The sequence below is a fragment of the Trachypithecus francoisi genome, unplaced genomic scaffold (assembly GCF_009764315.1).
Source record: "Trachypithecus francoisi isolate TF-2019V2 unplaced genomic scaffold, Tfra_2.0 Lachesis_group16, whole genome shotgun sequence".
NCBI classification, from domain to species: domain Eukaryota; kingdom Metazoa; phylum Chordata; class Mammalia; order Primates; family Cercopithecidae; genus Trachypithecus; species Trachypithecus francoisi.
Window position 1 is genome coordinate 82,161,969 of NW_022681461.1, and position 6,204 is coordinate 82,168,172.

The following is a 6,204-nucleotide window of genomic DNA, read 5'->3' on the forward strand; positions in this document are numbered from 1 at the left end:
TAGATAATTAAAATCCTTACTTACCAGATTTTTCACTAAAAATAAAAGTTGCTCAGTTAGCATTGTAACATTTAATTGAGTCTACTGAATAAACAGTTTTACGTGCAATGTGTGTAAGGACAGTGACGTGTTTTTGGTAAAAAAAAATATAAGAAGGCATGGGAATATGGATTTTTTTTTGGCCTAGTTTAGAGGCCTAAAATTTTTTTTCAAGCTATATAGAAAAAAGATGAAGGTTTAAACAAGTTGTGGAAGTTTTGTGAACAATTAATCTTATAAAAGAAATTCTGTGTGTGAACATATTAGGTACAATTAAAGAGGGTATTCAGGTTTTTTCATAAATTGAACATTGGAATAAAAAAAGCACAACAGGGTTTTCTTAGAACACTGATCTGCTCTTTAACAAAAAATTGTAAAGGGTTATAAAAGGTTTATGAGAATCTTACCTTACGATCTAACTGATTAAGATTGGATAAATTTGTCTATAAGGTTTTATTAAGAATTAGGTTTGGCATCAATACTGCATTAATGTAAAGGTGAAATTTGGCTTTCTCTGTTGAACAAGATTTTCATGTTATATTAAAAAATATTAAAATAGTTTTGTTTTCCTGGGGAAGGAAAGAGTCAGATTGTTTGGAAAGCTAAGTCTTCCCTCTATTAAGGAGCAAAAGATTTATTTGTGTAAATAAGTTTTAGGTATGTGTTCCAAAATTATGGGAAACTCCTATAATTCTGCTATGATTTAGTGCATGTTATTAATAGTCATAATTATTATGTAAAATTGTTATATGCCACAGAAGTAACCAAAATTTTCTTGTCAATTGTGGCTTTAATAGTGACTGTCCTAAGACTTTTTGTCATCCACAGACAATTGTTGTATTATTTTGATCCTCTTCAAAAGGTGGTTTATAATCAGCTATAAGACTTTGACAGGTGCTCTTGAATGCAGGTTTCTGATAACTCTGGAGACTGTGACATTATAATAGAGGAAAAACTTGCAGAACTCTCATGGAGGGCTGAACTGTCCATGAATATCAAGCAGAACAGGAGTTAATTGCATGGACTGAACTAATAGAAGCCTGAAGTAATCTTTTTTTGGCTTTTGGCTTAAAACATTACTGATCCTTTGTTTCTCAGAGCCAAGAAAACTTTTGTTTTGGGCTATTTACAGCTTTTAACAATTGAGTAAATTACTGATATGGTTTAGCTGTGTCCCCACCCAAATCTCATCTTGAAATGTAGCTCCCACAATCCCCATGTGTCATGGCAGGGACCCACTGGGAGGCAATTGAATCATGGGGTGGGTTTTTCCCAAGCTGTTCTCGTGATAGTGAGTAAGTCTTAGGATACCTGATGGTTTTGTAAAGGGCAGTTCTCCTGCACACACTCTCTTGCCTGCCACCGTGTAAGACATGCCTTTGCTCCTCTTTCATCTTCTACCATGATTGTGAGGCCTCCTCAGGGAAGGGGACTGTAAGTCCATGCAACCTCTTTTTCTTTATAAATTACTCAATCTCAGGTATTTCTTCATAGCAGTATGAAAATGAACTAATACAAGTATACTCCTGTGAACAAAATTGGGAGCGTATTTGTTTCTTGCTGCCTGATTTCTCCAGAATTTGGAAACCACCTGTGAGTATTCTTAACTTATGATAATATAGTTATTTGCATAAGTGCAATAAGAATCTGTTTTTTTTTTTGTAACAGGACACAATTGGAGAAACTGATTATTTTACTAAGACTTTGACTGGAATGGCATGCTTAACTTGTAGAGCCAGTAAAAGCCCTTTGGGAAAACTGGTCTCATAGCTTGTCTACGCAGTCCCTGTATAGACCTCTCTTGGGGTCTGGATCAGGACCCCTTTCTGGTAACAGATGGGGATGGAGTCGTGAGTGGGGAAGGGGCACAAAAGCCCTAAGAAGGAATAGAAATGATCTCTCCTTTTAAGGTTCTGAAGCAAGGGCAAGTCAAGAAAGGAACTTGAGAAAAATCCTTTGACCTGTGGTATGTAAAGAATATAATTTTCTTGACATGTGGTATGTAAAGAATGTAATTTTCTGACAGACCCAGGAGCCCCAAGTTATCTTGGGACCTCAGGAGGAGCCAACTCACATAGATATTTGACAGTAAAAACCCATGTCTGGGCTTGGCTTTAAAAAAGGTCTTATTTGAGATTCCTTCTATGGAACAAAGTTGCATTAAAACTAATGTAAAAAGCCTATGTGAAAAATAATCATTCTTGCTGCACTTTATATAAATAATCAGTCCAAGTATAATAAAGTAAGTCAGTCTTACTATGATTTGTCTTTAGTAAAAATGGGAGACTGGAAAGAGAAAAAATATGTTTCTAAAACTATGGTGCACCCTATTAGATTCTAGTCTCATCAGTTATTTTTGAGGGTTTTGTTGTTGTTGTTGTTGTTGTTGTTGTTGCAATTTAGACTTACTCTGCTTATTCCTGTAAACCAACCAGTGATCTCTGGCTGCAGCTCAGAAGAAACAAGAGGGATGGGTAATGTAAAAATCCAGATCAGTATTCTACCTCTGGGTACATAATGGAATCAGTGAGCGATCCCATATCAGCTCAGTTCCAACAGTGGTCCGGTTCATGGAAAGGCTTCTTATTTAGTTTACTGGGGATAATTTTCCTTATTTTGCTTTACTGATGTGGAATTTATTACCATTGTACTCTTTGTATAGGAATGCAGAATAAACTTACTGAAGTTTTACTGAATAAGTTTTCTTGAATTAAATACTTATTCATCTTTCAGATACCACATTTTGTTGGAACTCAGAGTTATGAGTGGCTCTCGCCATACCTATGCTTTCTGACTGAGCTCCTCTCTACCCTGAATACAAGAGACTCCAATAGGCAGGAATATCATCACACCTCTTCAGCCTGAAGATGTTACAGAAGATGAATATTTGTCCTTCTACAACCCTTAAGATTAAGGGTTCCCTTATAAAAGGGAGGGGGGAAATATGTCAGAGATGTTTGAACCAGAGCAAGTTCATCCTGAATAGGGGCTTGGTAAAGTGAGGCTGAGACTTACTAGACTGCATTCACAGGAGGTTAGGCATTCTTAGTTACAGGATGAAATAGGAGTTTGGCACAAGATAGGTCATAAAGACCTTGCTGATAAAAGGATGTGGTACAGAAGCTGGCCAAAACTCACCAAAATCAAGATGTGATGAAAGTGACCTCCGGTAGTCCTCATTCCTCATTATACGCTAATTATAATGCATTAGCATGCTAAAAGACACTTTCACTAGCACCATGATGGTTTACAAATGCCATGGCAATGTCAGCAAGTTACCCTATATGGTCTTAAAAGGCGAGGAACCCTCAGTTCTTGGAATTGCCTACCCCTTTCCCAGGAAACTCACGAATAATCCATCCCTTGTTTAGCATATAATCAAACAATAACTATAAGTATAATCAGTTGAGCAGCCCATGCCACTGCTCTGCCTATGGAATAGCCATTCTTTTATTCCTTTACTTTCCTAATAAACTTGTTTTCACTTTACTCTATGGACTCGCCCTGAATTCTTTCTTGTGCAAGGTCCAAGAACCTTCTCTTGGAGTCTGGATTAGGACCCCTTTCTGGTAACAGATTGGGATGGAGTCATGAGTGGGGAAGGGGCACAAAAGCCCTAAGAAGGAATCGAAATGATCTCTCCTTTTAAGATTCTGAAGCAAGGGCAAGTCAAGAAAGGAACTTTAGAAAAATCCTTTACTAAACCTTTGGGAATATTAATGGGGAAGCAATTCACACAGTATGGTGAAAAGAGAAGAATCTGGCTTAGAAAACGTAGCCCTGGACTACAGGACACTTTGGGACTCAGCGCTAGTGTTATCTGTGTGGGACCCTAGAGGAACAAATGAGACCTAAAGAATCTCCTACTGAATATGTCAAGTTATTTCTCCCACCTCTATCAACCTCCATCTTGGTTTCTTTATACCCCAGGTTTGAGCATCAGCTCCATAGTCATCCACTTAGAGGGCTTTTTTCTTACATGAAGCAAACTTATGAAACAGTTTTGGCATAGAATGCCAAGAAAGTCCACAAGAAGAAAAAAAAATCATGGTTGGTAACATCATCAGGAGAGATTCTTTTTGGAGGATTTTACTAGATGATGTTTGAGCTGAATTCTTCAGGTTAGGTATGCATTTGATGCTTGCAGACAGGGAAACAGCAATTCAGTGACAGATCATGGTGGACAGAAACTGTAGTAATGGTTTTAACAGGAGGTAACCTGGTGGCAGGTTGCCAAAGATTTCATTAGAAACTTTCATTGCTTTTACAGTGGTTGCTGTGTTGCATCCTGCAGAATCCCTCTTCAGGACACAGGCATAAATTCCTTCATTAGGCAAGAGTGTTGGCTGGTGACCGCTCATCATTGAGTTCCTTCCCAGGCTTTGCCTAGCTGAAAGTTACATTTTCTCCCCTGGGGTCACCTGTATCCAATGACTGGTTGATGCAGAGACACAAGAGTCCATACCTTTTGTTGCAACCAGGACAGCTATAAAGGGCCATCTAAATGCTCCCCATGCCATGAGCTAAGGTCTTTGTTCTGATTGCACTGCAGTTCAGCATCTCCCTCTGGACAAGTATGTTTTCTTCACTCGGTTATGTGTGTTCTGGATAGCACTCCCAGCTAAACTTTCTGAATACAAATCTTTGTCTCAGAGTCTTTTCTGGGGAACTCATCTAAGACAACTCCAGACATAATTTGAGATACAATAGGCTATTTTAACAGAAATAACATAGACTTTGGAAAGCATAAAAGTGCATATGACTCAGTCATTAGAAGTACTGACTTGTGGTCTCTATGGTAACAATGTGGAATTTCAAGATTAGTGCTGATTTACTAAACCAATTTAGATGCCACTGACAAATAACTGGAAAGGAGAGAGATTGTACCAGGGCCGTGATTCATCTGCTCTCAGGCTTTGCCAAACCCATCAATCAGTTTCAGTCACCAAGTGTATAGTCTATCCACACTTAAGACTATATCAGGAAATTATGCTGTGATAAACAAAACAAAACAAATGAAAAACAATAACAGAAAACAAACCTCAAGGGCTTAAAAAGTAACATTGACTTATTTTTATTGATGCTCCATGTTCATTTCAGGTCAGAAGAGAAGGTATTTCTGTTCATAGTCACTATGGAAGCTAGTCAGTGGAGCAGCTACCACCTAGAATCTTGCAAATCATTGCCAGAGGGAACAAAAAGTTTGGGAGGGTTTAGATCTATGACTTAAATGTTACACCCAAAGTGATATACATCATTTATACTCAGAATTGGCTACAACTATTCATAACAAGGGGCTCAGAAAATGCAATCTCAAAATGTGCCTGGTGGAGCAGGAGTTAGGAGAATTGGAATATTTGTCAGGTTACACTAGTAAAGACTTGGGGGAAATCTTGGAACCTATAAAATGAAATAAAAAAAGAAAAATCCATTTAAACTGGTAGTTGAATTCCTAATTTTCAATTAAGTAAAAAGTAGATTAGTAATAAGTAATCATTGATTGATCCTTTAGTATCTTTAAAATTGTATTTGCAATCTTCGGAGTTTATTTTGTAAACGTGTTAGGTGCCTTCTGTTTACAAAGTACTCTGATAGTTATTCTTAGGGCACAACTATGAAGAATCCCTGGACTATTTCTTTAAAGGTGTTTATATCTACTTAGAGATAAAGGCATACAAAATATGTAGGGCAGAGAACAAATAGAGGAGGGCAGTAGGAGCAACATTTAGTGAATGTAAAAGAGAGAATTGTTAAGTGCCAAATTTCCATGCTTGAAGCTTGCAGAGAGGACAAAGTTTTGTCTTCTGCAAATATACCTAAAAATACTCTTTTGATCTGAGCTGTACAGAAGGGATAGATAAGGAAAAATAAATATTACATTATTGCTTTTAAATCCATTTTTTATTTACATTTTCCCTTTCCCATTCCAGACCCTTCTGATTACTTTTTTTTGTGGTTAGAATAAATGATTATAAACTGAGAGCCAATATTGTTACTCCTTGAGATAAGGAATCATTATTTTTTGGTATTCTGTATATTCCATTCCACGTTAATGAGGATTTATCATGATAATTATAATAGACTGTACCTCTAATTAATGTGTCTTACAGCTTATAAAGCAAGTTTCCATATGCTGTTACTGTTATTTCCAAAACTTGCTAGTGC